At 37.6% G+C, this 24933-nt stretch overlaps 1 protein-coding gene and 2 long non-coding RNA genes across 5 annotated transcripts in view; 2 read left to right on the top strand and 1 right to left on the bottom strand.

Annotated features, from left to right (window-relative positions):
- Positions 1 to 24933, bottom strand: part of LOC135094048 (equilibrative nucleoside transporter 1-like) — a 199579-nt gene that overhangs the window by 112751 nt on the left and 61895 nt on the right. The gene's annotated exons all lie outside the window — the stretch shown is intronic.
- LOC135093939 (uncharacterized) lies at positions 15985 to 19718 on the top strand. Its single transcript, XR_010263527.1, has 3 exons — positions 15985 to 17808; positions 18177 to 18267; positions 18624 to 19718. It is a non-coding gene; the product is annotated as an uncharacterized LOC135093939 (long non-coding RNA).
- Positions 19825 to 23178, top strand: LOC135093988 (uncharacterized). Its single transcript, XR_010263534.1, has 3 exons — positions 19825 to 20334; positions 20712 to 20862; positions 21295 to 23178. It is a non-coding gene; the product is annotated as an uncharacterized LOC135093988 (long non-coding RNA).

Here is a 24933-nt window from a genome sequence, read left to right as displayed (position 1 = left end):
AGGTCAGGAAAAGGTCAAGAATGTTGGGCATATCTCCAAGACGGTCAGGAATACGAGTAGGGTGTTGCACCAATTAGAGACGTCGCAGTGAGGCTGGTAGATACCTATCAGCACCAGCATTTTTAATTGTCTCCGATTTCCTGGGGCAAAGGGGTGTCTTAGCTAAATTTGAAATTGATGTGCAGGAAAAGTACAGCATGAATTGCTGCACAAGTGTATCTAAAATTAAAAACATAACCCTTAATATTAATATTCATACTTACTGGTGTATGATAAGGCTTTGTTAATTGAATTATAAGATAAAACTAAAAATAGGTAATGATTTTTTTTTAAGTAAGTATGAACAGTAAAAATAAAAGGATGTTGATTTCGGCTTGTGCATTTTATCTGGGAATGTTGAAAAATATCAGATATCACTGACACGTCCTGTGTATGAAGGTAATCAGTGAAATAAAAAAAAGAACAGCACCGCTGGCGGACGTACGACGTACTTATGTTGATCATGATTCTTCAGTTAAAGAAAGCGCCGCGCACCGTTAGGAAGGAGTGTAAAGTGTAAACAATAGCCTCTCAGTTCTGCCGATACAAAGGCCTTTACTTTGCTTTACTATATCCAGAATAGGGTATAGCTCGTTCTTTCAGGAATTTTCTTAATTCCGCTGTAATCCATGATTGTGGCGGTGATGTATCCATTGTGCAAGGTAGTCGAGTAAGCGTGGTCCTGTGTTTTGGTTTGCTCGCTGCCCAAGTACCTGAGGATAGTGATCGTACCGCAAAAATAAAGTCTCTGATACAAAATTATATTTTCTCTACATTAAATGGATTTGCCTGTTGTTTAGTAAATGAAAATGCAAGTATATATTAGTATACTTCCATTGAGGTCAGTAGAAAATTACAGATTGCCTGCCTTGATACACTTATAGGCTCTTTTAAGAATATCATCTGAAATTATGAATAGAAGCTCAAACAATGTCATGTGCTGTCAGTTATCACGAAATCAATTGACTTAAAATTCAGACGCATTACTGTGCAACGATACACCTTTGTAAGCTTGTAAAACCTTGCCCCAAAAAGTATTTATTTTCCGGTGAGAATTAAAAATTCTGGCGCTATCTGGTATCAAAACGCTCACTGCGACGTCTCTAATTGCTCTAGGTCATGGAGGATAGCAAAGTTGTAGGCTAGTTCACCAGGATGGTCAGTGAAGGGAAAGGAAAGCCAAAGCTGGTGGTGAACACTTAAGTCTCCAAGAATGGAGATCTCTGCAAAAGGGAAGAGGGTCAGAATGTGCTCCACTTTGGAAGTTAAGTAGTCAAAGAATTTCTTATAGTCAGAGGAGTTAGGAGAGAGGTACACAGCACAGATAAATTTAGTATGAGAGTGACTCTGTAGTCGTGGAAAACTCGGAAGATTCAAGAGCGTGGGCACGAGAGCAGGTTAAGTCATTGCACACGTAAACGCAGCATCCAGCTTTGGATCGAAAATGAGGATAGAGAAAGTAGGAGGGAACAGAAAAGGAGCTACTGTCAGTTGCCTCAGACACCTGAGTTTCAGTGAGGAAGAGAAGATGAGGTTTAGAAGAGGAGAGGTGGTGTTCTACAGATTGAAAATTAGATCTTAGACCGCAAATGTTGCAGAAGTTAATGAAGAAAAAGTTGAGGGGGGTATCAAGACACTTAGGGTCGTCGACAGAAAGGCTGTCCGACCTGGAGACATTTATGGTCCCCTCCCCAGATGGGGACTCCAAGGCTGGTGTAGGAGTCGCCATGATGATTTTAACATTTTTGAGTGAAGGGTGTGTGTGTTATTAGGTGCTTGTAGTTTTGTGTGGAGGAAGAGAGTTGTCTTTAGAGGGCAGGCTGTGACTGCCCGCTTGTGTTGTGAGACACAAAGGGAAACGTTCAGTGAGGTCACAGCTGAGTTTAATGATAAGTTCACAGCACCCCCTGAACAGTGCTTTAGACCTCACTAGGAGTAATTATCGTTTCGGCAGGTGTCTGGTGGGGTACGTCACACACACAAAGCTTTGATTTCCAAACTACCCTCCTACAGCTTCTATCCTTCTCTCTGTAACTTCATCTCAAGTTTCCTTTCTGACCATTCTATTGCTGCTGTGGTAGACGGTCACTGTTCTTCTCCTAAATCTATTAACAGTGGTGTTCCTCAGGGTTCTGTCCTGTCACCCACTCTCTTCTAATTATTCATCAATGACCTTCTAAACCAAAACTTCTCGTCCTATCCGCTCCCATGCTGATGATACCACCCTGCACTTTTCCATGTCTTTTCATAGATGTTCAGCACTTCAGGAAATAAACATTTCATGCAAGGAAGCCACAGAATGCCACAATGCTGCATCTCTAGCTGCCTTCTACCACTATTTTCATGCTAACTGCTCTTCTGATCTTGCTAACTGCATGCCTTCCCTCCTCCCGCTGCCTTGCTGCACAAGATTTTCTTCTTTCTCTCACCCCTATTCTGTCCACCTCTCTAATGCAAGAGTTAGCCAGTATTCTCAATCATTCATCCCTTTCTCTAGTAAACTCTGAACTCCCTACTTGCTTCTATATTTCCACTTCCTATGACTTGAATTCCTTCAGGAGGGATGTTTCAAGACACTTATCCTTCAATTTTTGGTTGCCGCTTTGGACCCTTTTCTGGGACTGGCATCTCAGTGGTGTTTTTTTTTTTTTATTCATTGTTTTTTTGTTGCCCTTGGCCAGTATCCCTCCTACATAATAAAAAAAAAAAAAACACATGCCCACATCGCTTCTCACACTATCTCCACTTGAATAGAACACTGATTCTAAAATTTCTCATGAGCAAACAAAGGGGGCCAGATGAACACTGATTACCTCATTGCCAAGGGCAACTCTTCTGCTGTGAACTGCGTGTGACTTAAACTGGTTGACCAATGGGAAAAGACATAAATTAATCAAGGAAGGAGAGTGTCTGAGCACAAAAATTCTCATACTAAGTTACTAGTAGCAGGCAGCCACTCAGCAACATAAGCTGGCATCTGGACCCATTTCTCTCTCTCTCTCTCTCTCTCTCTCTCTCTCTCTCTCTCTCTCTCTCATTATCTTTTCTCTTTTATAATTTTATTTTTTTTCATTTCATCACATGCTGCACATTACATGCCCCCTCATAAAATGAAAATTTTCAGAAGCTATACAAAAGCTTACTAAAATTTTAGGAACACACAAGTAGTCAGGTACATCATCTGACTTAAACAACTGCATAATTATCACACAACATCAGAGGCAACTATAGCACTGGCAAATAATTAATACATAACTAGAAATAATAGGGCTCCCACTAGGTCCTTCAACCTGGACTGCCATTTTTTCTTTCTCCTCATCCTACTCCTCCTAGACCAGGGGTGGGGAACGTCCGGCCTCCGGGCCGTATAAGGCCCCCAAGACAATTTGATCAGGCCCGCAAGGCAGTTCATAAATGCTATTTCATATCTCATGAATGAATAATATATAATGTAATTTTATTATGTGCTGGCTGCAGGTTATTTAAATTCAATTAATTATCTATGAACTCGGCAGTTTAGCAGCGTCATACTCTTGAATATAATTATATTTCTTGATTTTTTATTTTGTGACTGTTTTTCTTTGCACTGCTAGCATCAGCTAAGAGCACTTGTATGGCCTTGAGCTGAATGTTGCCATAGCATCCACAGGCGGGACCGTGTACGGTACACGTATGCTTCTCGTCAGCCGCCTGTCTGTCTGTACTGCAGTGACTCAGCTAGGCGGGCCGCGGGCCGGGCAGTCAGTGCTAGGCATTTATCGAGTGTGGACGCTGTAGAACTGTTAATACACACTGGGTAGTTATCACGTGGTGTGACGTCCTACAAATGGCGACTGCAAAGAAAAGAAAAGTAGATGCAGAATGTCGAGCCTTCCAAGAGAAGTGGACAAACGATTATTTTTTTGTTGAAGTGAAAGGCAAACCTGTGTGCCTAGTTTGTGGGGATGCGTTAGCAGTAATGAAGAAGGCCAATGTGGAGCATCATTACAGCTCAAAACATGCTAAGCTCAGTGATTTGGGAGGACAAATGCGTCTGGATAAAATCAATGCTCTTCGGCGGTGTTTAGAATCACAACAAGCCTCTTTCACAAGACCTCGGTGTGACAGAGACAACGTTATTCAGACGAGTTATGCACTGAGTGACCTAATTGCCAAGAAGCTGAAGCCTCACATAGAGGGAGAGTTTGTGAAAGAGTGCATCGTTAAAGCTGCGGAGTTGCTAGCGCCAGACAAACTTCAGTTATTTCAGAGTGTTAGTTTGTCTCGTAGAACCGTCTCAGATCGGATTACTGACTTAGCACAAGATATTCATAAAACACTGAAGGATTCTGCAAGAGATTTCCAGTTCTTCTCTGTGGCTTGTGACGAGACAACAGACATAACAAATACCGCCCAACTGGCCATTTTTGTTCGTGGAATAACGGCCGAGTTTGACACACGAGAGGAATTGCTGTCATTGGAAGCCATGCATGGCACCACAACTGGTGAGGACTTGTTTGAGAGTCTTGTTTCGTCAATGAACAAACTAGAGTTAACATTTGAAAAGTTAAGTGGCCTCACTACTGATGGAGCTCCAGCCATGGTTGGCTCACAAAAAGGGTTAATTGCTTTTGTTAAGAAAGAACTGAATCGTCTCTGTCTTGATCCAAGTGATTTAATAATATGCCACTGCATCATACATCAAGAAAATTTATGTGCATTGTCATTGAGGCTCAATAATGTAATGACAACAGTAGTGTCATGCATAAATTTTATCAAGAGCAGAGGGCTAAACAGCCGCCAGTTTAAGGAGTTACTGAATGATCTTGCCTCAGAGTACGGTGATCTTGTTTATCATTGTGAAGTGCGGTGGCTGAGTCGTGGGAAAATGCTTATGCGCTTTTATGAACTGCGTGATGAAGTCAAGCAATTCATGGAGATGAAGGGAACACCTGTCAGGGAACTCAGTGATAGCAAGTGGCTGTGTGATCTTGCTTTCATGGTTGACATTACCAAGTATCTCTCAGAGCTGAACGTCAAGCTGCAGGGCCCCAACCAGCTTCTCAGCTCTCTGCTTTCACACGTGAAATCATTTGAAGCTAAATTAAAGCTGTGGAAAGTGCAACTCGAAAGAAGTAACACTGTGCATTTCCCCACTCTGCAAGAACAAAATCCTTCTACAACGGATGAATATGCTGGTGAGTGTGCGAAACTAATTGAGGCATTTAGTGAAAGGTTCAAGGACGTGAAAAGTAAACAACAGGAGTTGAACATCTTCGCTACACCATTTAATGTGGAACCAGCTGATGTGCCTGATAACCTGCAACACGAAATAATTCAGCTGCAAAGCGATGATGAGCTGAAAGCTAGGTACAACAACCTCTCACTGCTTGAGTTCTACAGACGTTACGTAAGTGCTGATGATTTTCCTATTTTGAGGAGACATGCACTGAAATATGCATCTGTGTTCGGAACGACTTACTGCTGCGAGCAGTTCTTCTCAAAACTTACCCTGGCAAAGAGTAGACTGCGCTCCAGACTGACCGATGCAAACCTGGAAAACCAGTTGCGAGTAGCATCATCAACAGTACCACCTAACATCACGCGCCTCGCCAAAGAGAAGCAGTTCCAGCCATCACATTAGAGGTGAGTTAAATGAGTGAAAAAATAATTGATAACTTTTTATGGCCCGCGAATTATATTAAAAATATCTAAATGGCCCTTGACAGAACGAAAGTTCCCCACCCCTGTCCTAGACCCATCTCTGGTACTATGCCAGGACCTGCGGTCTTCACGGCTTCACTGATGTGCAAGCTTTCTTCTGCAGGGCATCTTATTAAGATCTCTTTTTCAGCAGCCACAGCTGCACTTACTCTGCCTGTGACTCGTCACACCTCCTCCACCTCCGTCGTCTTCTCGGTCCTCTGCCTGGTCTACCTCTCCAACTCTCACCTCTCCTCTTCTCACTACATGGTCTACTCCATCTGTATCTTCTCCTCCACACAGTATAAGCTCCAGAGTCACCATGCAACAATGACATCCCTGCATCCTTGTACAATTCAATGTGCCCATCAGGGACCATAGTCTCCTGGTACACTATCACAGCAGAGCCAGGCAAAATACATCCCAGCCAAACAGAAGTCTCAATTGGGCCTACACTGCCCATATCACCCCTGCTTGCCCACTCTTGGCTCCATGGAGCCTCCGTGCCACACCCATAAAACTGACAAAATAAAAATGCCACTTTCTTGGCAAAACTCAGAGGCACCCTTGGGCCTCTCTCAACTAAACAATATACTCCTTCCCGGGTGTGACACCATCAAGTCTGTGTCTCACTGTCAGATGCAACACTACTACGCCTCATTCCTCCCACTGGCCCCTTGATGACACAGGTATCACCATAGCAAGCTGACAGCTGCTCCTTTCCAGAATGCAGCACACACATCCCTGCACACAGAGCCAAACACCTGCATGTGGTCATCACAAAACAAACCCTGGCTCCAACATGAGCCTGGCCAATGTGCCACTGGGCCAGCCCTACTGGTTCCTGCAACTGCTCCTGTATGCAAGCCTCTCTCATCAGACCCAATACCTTGTTGCTTCAAGGAAGCCGACATCTACGAACACATACTACACTTTTTGGGCCCAGCACCTGACAAATAACAGCAGCTTGGCCAACAGCAACCCCCAGCAATGCTGAGGAGGCCTCCCAAGTGGCAAGCAACACACTATCACAGGCAGCCTCACTCAGTGCTGCCTCTCAACAAGACGCCATAATGTTCATGTCAATAACATCATCTCTACTTGCCCCGGAAGGAATCGGGCAAGCAACACTATATGTCAAATATTAAATTTACTTTTTGTGAGTTGATTTAATTTAGTTTAGTTAGCCAAGAAATTTTCAGTGAACACGATTTTCTTATTTACTTTAGCGTTCCAATAACATCTGTGAATCTTCACTGTTCTCATTGTGATAGTTATAATATTGATTTAATTGAGATAATTTGAGTTAAGGTCAACAGAAAGAAAATACAATAATTATTTGTATGAATTTTTATGATGATTTGAGCAATTAAAGATAACTGTTACAGATCATAATTTGATGGTTTGTAGACTCTAAGAACAAGAGAGGAATAAGAACCACTCTAGCAGCTGACTGTTATTTTCCTGGCCTTTGATCCCAATTTAAGAAGGATATGTCCCATATTTGACACTACAAACAAACCCCACACCAGGGGAAATAACACCGGCCATAGCATAACGGAGAGGGGCCCCAGACAAGAAGTCATCAGGCTTGCCAGCCTGACCTGCATGGTTACACCAAAAACAACAAAGCACCAGGCTGCTACATGCTTCTAGCACCCGTGCCTCCTTAACTGTGGATGGCACATCAAAATGGAGCAACAAATCTCCGTCTTCCTCTCTCTGCCAGCTATTCACAATAGCATAGCTTTCAACACACACTGCCTGACCCTCAACTTCCTTGCCATCCACTCCTGCCTTGACAAGTAGTGGGGCAGCACACACACGACAGGCAGAACACTCCTTGACTACACTGACAGCTGTAGCAGCAGCTGCCAGCACGGGTGGTTCACCACATGGATAAACACCCACCATGACTGGTCCCAGCAAAGGAGCAGCCTGCTCCCTGTTGATACCAGGCAGAAAACAACATATTACATGATGGAAAAATATCTTGAATAGAGTGAACTCATCACCACCACTCTGTGCTTGCTTGGCAAGAGCAACATGTGTCTGAATGAAGATGACAATATGCTCCTTCAGAGCATTGTCAATGCACTGGAGGCCTTTGAAGAGGCTACCAAAGAAATATCGATGGAAAAGGTCACTTCCCTCTCTAAAATCATATCAATTGTGAGAGTGATTCAAGACTATATAAATTCATGCGACGACATGGAAACCCTGACCAACTCTATCTCTCTCAGCAGGGATTTCTAACTGCAAATGGAAAGGAGATTCTCCGCAGTAGAAGGAAAGTTCTTCCTGGCAGCATCCACCTTTTTAGATCCTAGATTTAAAAAGGTACTATTTGCCAACACATCAAATATAAAAATAGTGGAAGAGAGATTAACAGGTCTGCTAAGTACAGAGGAGCCTAGTGCCAGCACATCAGCCAACCCGAACTTGTCAAGAACACACCACAACCACATAAAAAGTCCCTGTGGAGTATGTTTGACAGCAAAATTGAAAAGACGTCACATGTCATGACTCAGCCATCCACAGGCCTGTACACTGAACTGCAGCAGTACATTGAGGAGCCACACATAAGGAGAAACAGCGATCCACTTGTATGGTGGAAGGAACATGCCAGCCTCTTCCCTAAACCACAGGGCAAAGAAATTTATGTGCACACCTTCATCATCTGTTCCATCAGAGCAATTGTTCTCCAAGGCAGGTGAATTGATTTCACACAGGCATAGCAGCCTTAAGGAAAAGAACATCAACATGATTCTTTTCCTTAATAAGAATTTGTAAATATTACACTGTGTTTCTTCCCTTACAACTGGCCTTATTTGTCTTTCAACATTTTTCTGTTTCCAATACATTGAAGGATTTCCTGTCTGTGATATTGTTTGTGATACTGCTACTTTATTTTTTCCACTTTAATACTAGATCTGTGATACGGAAAAGTGAAAAAATAATATGTATTTCTGCGCATTTCGTAGGTACAGAAATGTGGGTAGGAAAATTAATGCATGAATTCAGTTGTTTATTCTTTATGCAATATAATATGCTAGTTGAAAATAAGAAATAAAGGTAAGTTTTTCCTATAAGCTTAATTTCTACGTACTGGTGCTTGATTTTTTTTTTATACAGACGTATCTTACTTGTTTATGACCTTACAACAACAATAAACATAATCATACCTAGCCTTCCTAAATTCAATCAGGCCCAGATCAAATGGTGTTTATGTAATATCCTAAAAGCCTGTCATGCATTTTCATTGACCTTTTGTATATGTCTAATAGATAACAGAAAATATGCACAACAGGTCAAAATATACATTAAAATGAAGTTGTGAATGAGAATCATGATATATATATATATATATATATATATATATATATATATATATATATATATATATATATATATATATATATATATATATATATATATATATATATATATATATATATATATATATATATATATATATATATATATATATATATATATATATATATATATATATATATATATATATATATATATATATATATATATATATATATATATATATATATATATATATATATATATATATATATATATATATATATATATATATATATATATATATATATATATATATATATATATATATATATATATATATATATATATATATATATATATATATTTTTTTTTTTTTTTCTTTTTTTTTTAATGTACGTATGAGCTACCATTCTCTGGGATGAAAAATATGTATTAACAATCATTCTATTGAATAAAAGAAAAAAAGTACTTGTGGGTTATCTGTCTCAACTTTTTAAAATGCATTACTAGTGCATTTTTTTGTTACCATCTTTTAATTTACATATTGATGATCTTTATGCAGTATTTAAAATGTTAGTAAATGTTACTTAATTTAGGTTTTTCTTCCTAGCTTAACTTAACCAAACCATACCTATCCTAACATAATCAAACCCACCTAACACTTAACCATCCCAAACCAACAAACCCCTAACATAACCTTAACCCCCACCAAAAAATAAATAAATAAAAAAAAAAAAAAATAACGAAATGAATAAAGATTTTATTGCTGTTTCAACCCTACATAACACCACAGTGTCTACATCTCACTGTTCAGAGTATTTTTAACCACATTTTACCCTATCAGAAATTAATAATAAGTTTACCTCATAGTGGAGTCCAGTGGGGACAAGTTCCCAGTTTGGTAAAAAAAATGTTTGGTTATGATAGCTTACTTTAGAAACAGTCTGGCGGGATGAAACCTCCTGGTTAAGAGGTAATAAAATGTTAGCTGGCGTCCAGGGGGCAAATTCCTCCCAGTTAGGTTACAAAATGCTAGGTTAGGTTAGTTTACCTTGTGGGGAGGTCCAGTAGGTTAGGGGGTGGTCAAGGGGACAGTATTGGTTGAAACTGCAAATTTACCTAAATAAATATTAAGCAGATAAGTGAGTGATATTAAAAATGAAGGGAAGCAGCAGTAACTGATGAGGGACCATGACACTCATCATGGTAAGAATCATGGTAAGGGGAGGTGCAGTGGCCAGTTCTATACATACTTAGAAGTACATAACCACAAATTTCCTGTATATCATACTTCTTGAAAGATGTGTCTTAAATCAAAGCTTGTTTTTTCCATCCTGAAGTGTGCTTTGAATTCTTGGTTACTATACAGCAGAACAGCATGCTCATTGTATCCCTCCATCTGAATCAGCTGTCGGTGCCTTTCCTCCTTCTCTTTTGGTGCTCTTTCAATCATTTGAGCCCTCCCTGTAGTGACTGCCAATGCGACTTCCATTTCTTGCTCTTCATCAAGAAACTCATCAAGCAGGGCAGCTAGTGCTGCAGAATTAAAGTCAACAGCAGGAAAATCAGTGTGGGCCATCTTGTGGACTCCCCCATTACCATAGCAATGGCATGGCTTTATTTATGTTACCTGAGAGGCACCCAAAAGTATCTGATAGGGCGATTCAGGCATCCTGGATGCTCTGTGCGTCCCAAGTTGCACTCGAAAACGCAGCCCTGAGCAATAAACTTTCTTTGTTTACATTGAGGCTCTTCAACCAGATCACATTTAACTTATTTCAAAGACTGAATTACTATCTCTCCTCCAAATATATAAAAAAACAAAGGAAATATTTACAGAAACTATAAATTAGTCATAAATGTCAGCTTTTATTACATCTAGTATTTGAAATCAAGTAATTTTGTTTGATAACCAAATTATGGTACAGCAACTGAAGCAATTATGTTTTTTTTATTTTTACATATAGAAGGAACATCAGCCAAGGGCAACGAAAATCCAATATAAAAAAAAAAAAAAACACTGAGTTGCCAGTCCCCAAACAGGGTCTAAGGCAGTAGTCAAAAATTGAAGGATAACCATCTTGAAATCTCCCTCTTGAAGAAGTTCAAGTCATAAGAAGGTGGAAATACAGAAGCTGGCACAGAGTTCCAGAGTTTACCAAAGAAAGGGGTGAATGATTGAGAATACTGGTTAACTCTTGCATTAGAGAAGTGGACAGAATAGGGGTGAGAGAAAGTCTTGTGCAGCTAGGCCATTGGAGGAGAGGCAGCATGCAGTTAGCAAGATCAAAAGAGGAGTTAACATGAAAATGGTGGTAGAAGACAGCTAGCAATGCAACACTGCAGCAATGAAAATGAGGCTGAAGACAGTCAGTTAGAGGAGAGGAGTTGATAAGACAAAAATCTTTTGATTCCACCCTGTCTAGAAGAGCAGTATGAGTGAAATCCTCCCAGACATGTGAAGCATACTCCATACATGGACATATAAGGTCCTTGTACAGAGTTAGCAGCTTGGTAGGGGTGAGAAAACCTGGCAGAGACGTTTCAGAACGTCTAACTTCATAGAAACTGTTCTAGCTAGAGATGAGATATGAAGTTTCCAGTTTAGATTATAAGAAAAGGACAGACTGAGGATAATCTGTGTAGAAGAGGGGAGAGTTGAGTGTCATTGAAGAAGAGGGGATAGTTGTATGGAAGGTTCTGTAGAGTTAATAGATGGAGGAACTAAGTTTTTGAGGCACTGAACAATATCAAGTTTGCTCTGCCCCAATCAGAAATTTTAGAGAGATCAGAAGTCAGGCATTCTGTGGCTTCCCTGTATGAACTGTTTAATTCCTGAATGGTTGGACATCTGTGAAAAGACATGGAAAGGTGCAGGGTAGTATCATCAGCATAAGAGTGGATAGGACAAGAAGTTTGGTTTAGAAGATCATAGATGAAAAATAGGAAGAGAGTGGGTGACAGGGCAGAACCCTGAGAAACACCACTGTTAATAGATTAAGAAGAACAGTGACCGTCTACCACAGCAGCAAAAGAATGGTCAGAAAGGAAACTTGAGAAGTTACAGAAAGAAGGATAGAAGCTATAGGAGGGTAGTTTGGAAATCAAAACTTCGTGCCAGATTCTATCAAAAGCTTTTGATATGTCTAAAGCAACAGCAAAAGTTTCACCAAAATCTCTAAAAGAGGATGACCAAGACTCAGTAAGGAAAGCCAGAAGATCACCAGTAGAGTGGCATAAAAAACATAACTGTGAAGAATTTTAAAAGGTAACATGAAGTAGTCAGAGGTTGGAGAAGAGGAAGGAACAAAGCCCTGAATCATCCAAGCTGGTTTTTAGCAAATGTTTGAGCGAAGAGTTCAGCTTTAGAGATAGATGTGATAGCAGTGGTGCCATCCGCTTGAAATAAAGGAGGGAAAGAAGAAGAAGCAAATTTATTGGAGATGTTTTTGGCTAGATGCCAGAAGCTATGAGGGAAGTTAGATCTTGAAACATTTTGACACTTTCTATTAATGAAGGAGTTTTTGGCTAGTTGGAGAACAGACTTGGCATGGTTCTAAGCAGAAACATAAAGTGCATGAGATTTTGTTGATGGAAGGCTTAAGTATCTTTTGTGGGTCACCTCTCTATCATGTATAGCACGAGAACTGGCTGTGTTAAGCCAAGGTGTGGAAGGTTTAGGTAAAAAAAAAAAAAAAAGAGTGAGAAATGTGAGCCTCCATGCCAGACACTATCACTTCTGTTATATGCTTAGCACACAGAGATGGGTCTCTGTCACAGAAGCTGTAGTCATTCTAAGGAAATTCAGCAAAATACCTCCTCAAGTACCCCCCAACTAGCAGAGGCAAAACGCCAGAGGCACCTCTGTTTAAGGGGATCTTGAGAAGAGAATGGAACAATAGGACAAGATACAGATATGATGAGATTGTATCAGAGGAGCCCAACAGAGAAGAGAGGGTTACAGCATAAGCAGAAGGATTAGAGGTTAGGAAAAGGTGAAGAATGTTGGGCATATCTCCGAGATGGTCTGGAATACGAGTAAGGTGTTCCACCAATTGCTCTAGATCATGGAGTATAGCAAAACTGAAGGCTAGTTCACCAAAATGGTCAGTGGCTGGTTTACCTGATGCATATATGAAAAGATAAAGAATGTTGGACTTATCTCCAAGACAGTCTGGAATACGAGTAGGGTGTTGCACCAATTACTCTAGGTCATGGAGTATAGCAAAGCTGAAGGCTAGTTCACCAAAATGGTCAGTGGCTGGTTTACCTGATGCATATATATATATATATATATATATATATATATATATATATATATATATATATATATATATATATATATATATATATATATATATATATATATATATATATATATATATATATATATATATATATATATATATATATATATATATATATATATATATATATATATATATATATATATATATATATATATGCATCAGGTAAACTAGCCAACCAGGCAAAAAATATAAATAAACAGCACGCTTGAGTGCTGGCTCACAAAGTTAAGAAGTCAGTGTGTAGCCAAAATCAGGAGAGATATTTTGACACTCCACACTTGAAAGAGTTCAAGTCATAGGACAGAGGAAAAATGGAACTAGTAAGAGAGTTCCAGAGTTTACCACTGAAAGGGCTGAAAGAATAAAGGTACTGATTAACTTTTGCATTAGTGAAATGGTCAGCAAATGTATGAACAAAGATAGTAAGCATTGTGCAGCAGGGCCAATTAAGATCATTTTCTTGCATCAATATACGTAAACCATACACACATGTAGCTGTACTTTCACAGCTAATGGGAGCTTGGTTTCCATACTATGTATAGATAACCCAGTAAATTTTTTACTCTTTCATCAATCTCTCTATTCCAAACAAAACTATTTTTTTCTGGTAGTTTTCAACCCATTTCAAATTAATCTGCTTGTTGTTTTTCCCTCGAATCATTAGTTATTATCTTTTAGCCCAGAGATCACCCACCACCTCAGAAATTAATGATTTGTGATAAAAATGAAAAGTAGACTTATACAAAACACCAAAATCTACCCCCCCCCAAAAAAAAAAAAGTTTGGTCCTCACAAATATTCTTAGAAAGACAGCAGTAACACTCAATGGTAATGTTCCTGAGAGGACTGGCCACTGCTAGCTGTGGCTGCCAGCCAGCTGTCATGCACCATCACCTAACTCAATCTAACAAAACTAACTTAACCTAACCAAAATAACCTAACCTAATCAAACTAACCTAACTTGACTAATCAAACTTAATCAAACTAACCTAAGCTGACTAATCAAACCTAATCAAACTAACCTAACCAAAACTAATCTACAATAATATGGAGATAACATTAGCGTCTTCTTCCAAGGTTAATACTTACATCAGATAGAATTAAGATTGCAGAATACCATGCAATGTATATCAGCTTCCAGAAACTTGTTAAAGCAAAAGAAAAAAAACAGGGTAAAAGGTTAATGAACTGACAAATCTTTGCTCAGTACCCTACCCTCATTGCAGGCCTAATGGCTGTGGGCATTGCACTGTCTGCTGTGGCTCGATCAGTTCACAATTCCTAGGCACAACTATTTGTTTCTGGGCAGAGTTTGATGGGTTAGGTTAGGTAAAATTATGGTCAGCTAATTTCAAAATTAAAAGAAGGCACTTTTTTTTGTGGTTTTCGGCAAAAAATCTACCTCAGTTTGAGAAAGCATTATATATTGCCCAGAAATAAAGTCATTGTCTCAAAAACAGTAAGCTAAGTTTATCTCCATATTAACCCTAACCTAACCTAACCTAACCAAACTTACCTTGCTTCCTCAAAAAAGATAGATTTTTTAAAAATTGTTGTCAGCATTATAAATAATTTGCAGTGGAAATACATTCAGAATGAGAAGCTCTATCTAATGAGAACTGTAAGAAAAACCATGTTCAGACTGCTGAAAGAGTAAAAGAATAAAAAAAAAAAATTAACCTTACTTTACCTAATCTACTAAACCAAATAACCTAACCTAACCATAACTTAAGGTAACCATAACCTAATGTAACGTGGAAAGATTTAAAAAAATTAATACCTCCCTTATTATTTCCAAATGATAGTATAGTATATTAATGCACTCAGGTTTGTGTACCTTGAATAAGACACAATTTATGAGTCTGTCCAGCATTAGAGTGAAGTACATTGCATAAATGATAAAACATGCCATATTAATCTTTCAGTAATGCTTTTGTTTTACCTGATATTGTGGGAGGACAGGGACTATATCCATGTATAATTTCAAGTTGCTCCAGCTATTTTGCAAGTGATTCAAGGCATAATTCAGAATCTTCTTCCATGATGTGAATACCAAAATTTCTCTTGTGAATGTCAGTGTCCATGCCAATGTCAATGTAAGCCATTTTGGTTTACTTATCAGGAAATTTGAGGCGAGTCTTTGTATAGCAAATATATGCACCATAATTATTTTATGAAACAGGACAATGACTTGTAGATGGTCTTTGCAATGTAAGTCAAAACACAAGGTGGCTGAATAGAAAAGTGGCAGCAGTGTTCATATAATGAAAAATTTTCAGACAAATATGATGGTGATAGTATTGGCAGCACTTCACACTGCAACAAAAGCTTAAGTAGCAGATTGCTGATAAAATTGAAACTAATGGTAGTTCTTCAGAAAGTGATTCTCAAATAGAAAGTAATGATACAGTAGATGATAGAATTTGTGAAAGAGATAATAAATTAGAGCAAGAAAATAGTACTTCTAATGAAAAAGATGATGGATTAGAGGAAAAAAGTACTGATGAAAAAGAAAGTAGTGCTCAAGACTTACATTGTAACTGGGCTATCAATCATAATGTCAGTCATGTTGCATTGAAAGATCTTCTGTGCACCATAAGTGAGCATTATGATTCTAAACTGCTTACTGATTTTTGTACATTACACAGAACTCCTACAAGCATATCCCATAAGATAGATAAAATAAGTGGTAGAGAGTACTATCACTTTGGAATAAAGAATGCCCTTCAGCAGTTCCTTAACTTGGCTTCAGAAGCAGTCATACCTAGTTTTCCATCTACTTTGTTATTGAAAGTTAATGGTGATGGAATACCTCTGCACAAAAGCTCCAATAAACAATTTTTGGCCACTCCTTGTTCAGTTTTGTGGTGAGACAAAAGCAATATCAGTTGTAAATGTTGTAGGTATTTTCTGGAGATTGTAAACCAACAGATACTCAAAATAATCTAAGAAAATTCATTACAGATTTACAGGAGATAAACAATGGATATATGTTTCTTGAGAAAACTTATTTTTGTTAAGATTCATTGTTTTACATATGATGCTCCTGCAAGATAGTTCCTTAAGTGCATTGTTTCTCATAATTCATACTCAGGATGTGAATGCTGTACACAGCATGGTAAAAATCTGAAGAGTATGACATTTCCATAAATAAATGCAACATTGAGAACAGATGATGATTTCATTAGAGAAAATTATAGTGATCATCATCAGCTTTGACAGCTTTGAATATTGGTATGGTAACTAAATTTAAGCTGGATCCAAAGCATCTTCTGTATAGGTGTAATGAGAAAGTTTCTGTATTTGTGGCTGAAAGGCCCACTTAATGTTCGCACTGGTTTGACTTATAAAAAAGCTTATTTCAAAAAAGCTTGAAGAAATATCTATGTATATGCCAGATGAGTTCCCTAGAAAACCACGATCACTTGACTTTGTAGAAAAATTTAAAGAAACTGAATTTCGCTCTTTTTGTATTGTACACAGGCCCAGTTTGCTTAGCAGATAAAGTTGAGCATAGTTTATAATTTTTTTTTTCCCTTTTAGCATTGCTGTAACTCTGATGTCCAGAGGAAATGCTCAATGCAATATTAGTAAAGGACAGAAGTTACTGATTGCCTTTGTGAACCATTTTTCAGAATTGTATGGCCTTACAAATTTAGTTTGTAATATTCACAATTTGATTCATATTCCACATGATGTTGCTAGGTATGGTTCACTGAATGAATTTTCTGCATTTCCATTTGAGAGCCATTTAGGTTTGATGAAAAATGTTAAGAAAACCTAATTGTGTCCTTACACAAGTTGTTAAAAGAATGTATGAATGTAGGTCCAGAAAATTAGTATATCCAGCATCTGAACAACCAATACTCAGGCAACAGTACTGTCAGGGACCAGTAATAGGGCCATTCCCAAGCAAACAATTTAAAGAAATAGTTTTTGAGAACTATTGTATTAAAACAAATAGTGTTAATCATGGAGTAATGATAAGACCTAATCCTACAGGACATGTAGTAAATATAGCTAGATATGATGATGACTCTGATTGTGTATAAAAATTACTCAAAATATGAAGCTTTGTACAGTTATCCAGTTTCCTCATGTACACTAGGAGTTTTCCTTGTTGGTGACATGAGTTCTGAGGTGAAGTCATGTAATGTAAAAGATGTATTGCACAAATATATATCATTCCCATTTCAAAATGATATAGCTGCATTCCCTGCTTTTCATACAGAGCACAGTCATCAGTAATATGAGTGTGGAAAATTTGCAGTTGTTTTTTATCATGAGAGTCTTGCAGAAGGAGTAGCACTTGTACCAACTGCCTGGTTAGTTGAACAAAAGAGATAATGCTTGTGGCCTCCCTTCAAAAGTGCACCCAAGGTGACAAAAGCAGCACTGGAAATGTGGGAGCCAAATGATTCTTGGAGCCTTCACCCCATTAGAGTCTTGGCCAAAATTAGTAAGTTATCTTAAGTAATGCTATTAAAGTAAGTCATTTTACAGTATATACTGTACTCATTTTTTGTACACTTCCAAGATTAATTGTTATTGTTATTAAAACAATATTAGCTGTAGTATCTTTGTGATATGGTATTTTCAAAGTAATTTTCAATCCTGAAATTTGTTGGTCTGTCATTTAGTGTTTAGGGAAAAATACAGTATACTATTGCCAAGCCATGAGATGCATCAACATGATGATTACTTTGCTAGTACCTGTATTTTGGTTGATTATGTTTAGAGGTCTGTTTATCTACCAGCTGTGATACCAGGCAGGTAATGGTTAGCTACACAGATATACATATTATTCAGTACTTTTTTGCCTTCCAGATTATTATGTTGCTGGAAGAACTCTGGCAAAGAGAGCTGAGGTTGCCTCCAATATTTAGAGTGAAGGAGAATATGGCAGGGAGCACATAAGGTTTGTACCAATTTTATTACTACAATATACATGGCACATACTGACTTACTATTCTATTGTGACATATATGTATCAATGTCTTCAGTAGTGTCACCATCTCAGAAAGAGGTTATAGAAGTATATGCAACAATGAATATGAGTTACAAGTTTAGTTTACTAAAGAAATGTCATTGACATAGTCTTTTTGATTAACACCAAATACTGAACCACATATTTGTTGCACAGTTTTGTTGAATATTCTTGGTAATGGTAAATATCCTGTAGCATATTGGATAGTGCACTCATCTCAATAATCAAGCAGGTTGAAACTATTTTGGAAAGTCTATTAACACTCTGTATCTATTATTACTTTGCAGTAATAATATGAACCTAGGTCTGTGTGGGATCCCTTATTGGTATGCAGGTTGGGGCTGAAGATCTTTGCTGTGATCATGGTTAAGATTCTAATTCTGTGGACATACAGTTCCAAGTCTGATTAGAAAGCTGACATAATAAATTTTACTTCGGCAAAATCACCTATCCACTGGGTGGACATTTCCCATGAGAGAGAGTGCGTCACGCGCTGCTGGCAGTTGTTTGCTGATCGCCGCGTCGGGCAGACATGGTCATTCTGGGTCATACGGACTCCCAAGTTTTTGCTGTTTTCTTTCAGATAAGGCCACGATACTTGTTACGCAGGTACAGTGCCTTCAACTTCGTTACCCGTTTTTGGGGCGAGTTGTATTATTGGTATATCGGTCTCCACTGACGATGGAACTGTGTGGGAAGCTTACGGCTTTGTTCTCCTTATCGCAGTGCGGCAGCCATGTCGGAGTCTGGTGAAGCGTCCTCTGCCTCTCGATCCCCTTCCCCTCCTGCCCCACGTGCCTTCTGTGGGCCTTCTCCTCTCCCTGGGTCCACTGTTCGCCCTCAAGATAACGACGACAGGCACAGGGATCATTCATCTCGTCGCTTGAGTGGGAGGCATGGTTGCGTGAGATTACGTAACGGTGCTGACGCATGTGGTTCCCGCGGCACTTCTCCTGCTCCTCCCCCTTGGTCAGTTGTGTTGGACGCCTTGGCTGATTTGCGGGGTGAAGTGGAGGCCTTGAAGGCAGACAGACGGCAACTACCACCCCCTACTGGGTCGGCGCAGGTGACCGTGGAGGACAGTACTCTGGGGGGGCTGGGGTTTGTTGCCTCCTTGTTCTGCCACTTTTTCTGGTTTCTTGGCCAGGATGAGTGAGGATGAGGCAGTGTCGATGCCTGCCGCCCCTGCTGACAGCACCTTAATTCAGGGCACTAAGGCCTTTGCATTTTCTTTTCCTCTCTACTATTGCATCCTCCCTCGTCATCCACATGGCTTCAAAGCCTCATGGGAAATGTCCGCCCAGCGGATAGGTGATTTTGCCGAAGTAAAATTAACAAAGTACGAGTACACGAGACTTACCGTAGGTCAGTTGAAGTGTACTTCTAATTTTTCGAGGCAAATCACCTCTGCTGGTGCGGAGATTTCACATGCCCTCCTCTCCCTCCCTACCTTAAGCTCTACAGGTTCCTTAATTTCCTAATTGGTTCATCATGTGGATGTCGAGTCCTTGCTTTAAAGTCTGCCGGCAGCGCGTGACGCACTCTCTCTCATGTGAAATCTCCGCACCAGCAGAGGTGATTTGCCTCGAAAAATTAGAAGTACACTTCAACTGACCTACGGTAAGTCTAGTGTACTTTGTTAATTTTCACTTAATGTTAAGGCTATATAATCAAGACCATTGCATAGTTAATTATAAAGAATTATGATTTTCTTGAATTACTGAGACAAAATACACAAGTTTTTTTTTCTTTCAGAATCAAACCTGTACACAGAGATTCTGAAAGCTCAGAGTCCTCAGATTCTCCAGTCCAGTGCTAGCAGAGGAGGTGCAAACCTCCACCTGAGATCCATGTGATACAGAATCTAAAAGACCTGAGAAATGCTGCATCTAACTAACAACTTTCGTCCACAATGATTAATGAAGGAAATTACTCTTTCAGTGATAAAAGTACATTCTTATTGATTAAAGACTAAATTCTCTCATATAGAAAGTGAAGGTAAATATATCCTTTCATACCTTTTCAGTTGTGTTTCTGAACATTCATGACCAAATACATAATATGGAATCAAAAAGGGATCTACTGGATATTTCATTGGGGAGATAGTTTCTAGTTACCAAATGCCATGAATCATGCTAATTAGGATGTATCTAAGCTTGTGGCCACACAATATGTAGAGGAAATCATCTTAACATTTTTTTTTGTATGTAGAGTACGTGTGTTAGTGAGTATTGCAAGCGTGTAAAACATATAATTTGAAATGCAGTTTACTTCATTGTTTTTGTTTTATTTAGCTGTGAAACCTGTTTTGATGCAAGTGATAAAGTGTGGGACACAAGTGGAAAAACAACAGAAAAAAACTTTAATATTTTCAGAAACATTAAGAAACAATTTGGCAAGACATCTGCAGTGGCTACAGTACCTGATAATTCAATATTAGATGAATTTCTGCCATTGGGTACATATGAAGATATGACTGCCTTTGAAATGAAGCTTACAGCAGACTCTGATTTCAAACTGACATTGGTTAGTGACATGTTATTCTGTATCTCAAAAAAAAAAAAAAAAAAAAAAAAAATTCCACTTAGTATTATCGTGAATGTCTTGTGTATTTTTTTTATTTTTCTGATTCATTAATGTGTAGAATGATTAACTTCATAAGATGTTAAGTGGTTTGGCGAGAATGATGTGCTGCCTAACAGCCACTTGTATCAGCAAAGGCATTTTCTTTACAGCTACTACGTTTTATTTTAATATTGCAATTTGTACTTATAACTGTTCTGCAGGGATCTTTATCTAGCTATTTAGTGGATGTTTGTAACTAATTCTTCTGGAAATGATTAAGTAGAAATATCTGCAGCATAATTACTTTTATCCAAGTACTTTATGAACAGCCTTCTGTCATATGTTTCTTAAGTTTAACTTTTTTAAGTTGCTTGAATTCAACTTTACTTTCAGGAACATCAATTGTGTATCCTTGGGGGCACAATCATTAAAATGGCAGTGAAATACATGATTGATTGCTGTTTTGTCAAGCAGTTGGCAGCATCAGTTCAACTGGAAAGGCTGGCTTGAATGGAAGATAAAAACAAATGAGTGTAAAATAAGGCTTCAAGAATACTCACTTATGTAAACTCATGATGAGTAAGTATAGTAAAATGCATCTGTATTCCTTCAATTCAGTTTTACCATGATCTGCTATTACAACCATGATGATTTGCTATTACAAATATGAAAGCTGGTAACACAGTATACCAAGCAACTTTTGTGAATTGCAGATTTGAATTCCAGCTGTAGAGAGATTGGTTCTCACCATATAACATTATACTCTTGGTGATTGAAGAGGGGAGGCTGAGACATGCTCAGTTGCACAAGTCTGACTTAGGAGTATTTTTATGGATCCTGTATAATATAACTTCTTTTGTAATCATTTTCAGGTATTTTAGTGACCAAACCAAACTTGAAGACTGACTAAGGTTCACAAAGCCATAATGATCTATTTGAGGAATGCAGGGGATGGTGTTTTGGTTGAAATTGATGCATTGATCTTGATTCAAGTACTAGTGAAGAGTCGTTGTAATTCAGATCAAGACCACTGAAAAGTAGGTTGTGCCATTTGAAGTGTTATTATCAATTGTTAAGGTATGTGTTTCTCATAGAGGCTGAGTCTGTACAGTCATGGTGGATATTCACCATAACTAACACAAATCTATGTGAATACTATATTTTCAATTTACGGAAAAGGAATTCATTTTAAGAGTTGATCAGGTATATAAGTGGGTGTTTGTGCACAAACAATGGATGATCTAACCATCATCTGCATCTTGGTAACACTTGATAAATTATATACTCTATTAAAGGGAATGTTATTTACTACAGATACTTGTTTACTGATATTATATTATAGTCCCAAGAAACTCATTGGGTCTCAGTGTTGTACAATCTTATTTTTGTAATATAATGATGCGGCTTTTTCACCACAGGAGAGGTCAAGAGTGCATGACAGTATCACATTATCTATCATATCTACATGTTTTCATATATGTATGAATAACATGAAATGGCATGATAGCCCTTGCAAAACTCTGTGCAAGCTAAGAAATTAACATATATGTACAACTCATATTTTGAGTAATGTTTATACACAATCACAATATCAGAGTCATCATATCTGATTATATTTACTACACATCCTATAAGATTAGGTTTTATCATTACTCCTTGATTAGTTTAATTTGTTTTAATACAATAGTCCTCAAAAACTATTTCTTTAAACTGTTTGCTTGGGAATGGCTCTACTACTGGTCCTGACAATGCTGTTACCTGAGCATTGGGTATTCAGGTGCTGGGGATACTAATTTTATTGACTTACATTCTTTTAACTAGTTCTGTAAGGACACAATTATTCAGACATATATGAAAACATCTAGATATTATAGATGATGTGATAGTGTCGTGCACCCTAGGTCAACAAAATGATGGCTTTTGGAATCCCAGTTGCAGCACTAATATGCATTACTTTCTCAAACAATGTGCCAGTTTTTGTTTCATTTGTTTATTATGTTAGTGGTGATGCAATAAGTGTGTATGGGAAATTAAAATTTTTAAAGGAGTGGTGTGTCAGTGCCATGGATGTCAATGATGACTTGATTTAGTATCCCTCTATTTAGTGTTTATTATATTACTGGCATTTAGTTATTTGCTATTTACTTATTTATTTTAATTAACTCATTATAGTACTTTTACTTAATGTTTATTAGTATTTATTTCTGTATACCAAATTATTGTTTAGTTTAGTTTTTATTACTGTTTACCAAAGGACTTACAATGTATTTTTAATTACTGTTTACCAAAGAATGTTTTCTTTAGTTTCTATTACTGCATAGTAATGAATTTGTTTGGTTTAGTTTATATTACATCAAAGAATATAATTAATATTGCAATATTAATTAATTTATAGTATTTATTAGTTAGTATTATTAATATTTATCCCTTTATACCAAATGATTGTTTAGTTTAGTTTATATTACTGTGTACCAAAGGACTTCAATTTACTCATAGTTTTAATTAGTTTATCAAAGAATGTTTTGCTTTGTTCCTAATGAATTTGTTTGATTTATCTTATATCAAACCAAAAGTACAATTACTATTGCAGTATTAATTTCATACAGAGTGGGCCATGTTTATTTGACCTTAAGGCTATTAGTCAAATTAGTATGACAAATTAGTATGCTGCACAAGAGCCCAGGTACTTCATAATATTACTATAGATGTAATGTATTTTTTGTATAATTTTCTACCAGTTTATATGGGTTTTGAAACATGAAGTAAATTATATTTTCAATTAAAGTTCAAACTTTCATGCAAGGATAACCTTATACTGGGTAACAGAATCATGATTCACATAGAGTGGTGGACCATTTATGTAGTACTACTCAATTGTGAAATGTGTTTGTATATGCATTACTGATGTTGCATTATTAGTTTTGTTATACAGTATTAATTTAAGACAAATCTAGTCTTTTTATAATGTCATATATATATATATATATATATATATATATATATATATATATATATATATATATATATATATATATATATATATATATATAATCAAACATTATTTTCAGTAGTATCTACATTGTATCTCTATCAGGAATTGATGGAAAGCCATAATTAGCATTTGAAAACAAGGAATGCATCCAAAACAGGCCCAGCACTGGACACTGAAATAAGTGTGGATATGGGAAGTTATCTTGAAATTGAAATTACATAATGAAAAATAAATGATACTGTGCCAATACCTGGCCAGTACAAAACATTGGAATTATAATGGTATGCAGACATTGGTCTTTGACAAATCTGATACAGCCCCATTAATGGCCCTGGGTGCAAATGGATAAGGGATTTATAATGGACCAATACTAGGGATAGGTTTTGCAAGTATCATGCCAATATTTGATTTCCAGGAAATCCAATATTGGGTTAATATATTTCCAATAGTTCCATATTTGCAGGGATGGGTTCCATATCTTCACTTAAGCAGCCTTACCTATTAAGCAGGATAGAGTCAAAAGTTTTTTGACTCATCAACTTCTATGCATTAACTGACAATGAAAAAAATTTCTAACACTCTACTGCAATGTTGCACCTCATGCTATTTTACAGCACCATTATTTCCACGGTTTCTGCCCTTCTGAATTTGCTTCACTGCATGCCCCCCACTAAACTAGCTCATAAGACTCTATATACTCTCACCTCTATTCTGTCAACCTCATTATCAGCATCTTCACTTTTTCATCCCCCTTCATTGATAAATTTTGGAACTCTCTGCCTACATTATGTGCTTTGCATCCATCCTATGGTATGAACAGTTTCAAAAGATTATCAAAGCAACTGAAGAACAAAACTTACCTCAGATTTAGACATTTTCTACTGAATGCTTTTTTTTTTTATAGGAGTGTCAACTTAACCCTTTCCTTCCGGCGCTTAAATTATTTTCCCGTTTTGTATGATGGCTAAAAATGATAAACCTAGAAATTGTCAGAAAATTATAAAGTACACGAGACTTACCTTTGGTCAGTTGAAGTGTGC

Source organism: Scylla paramamosain, chromosome 44, assembly GCF_035594125.1.
Source record: "Scylla paramamosain isolate STU-SP2022 chromosome 44, ASM3559412v1, whole genome shotgun sequence".
Lineage (NCBI taxonomy): Eukaryota > Metazoa > Arthropoda > Malacostraca > Decapoda > Portunidae > Scylla > Scylla paramamosain.
This window is presented reverse-complemented; position numbering and strand designations above follow the sequence as displayed.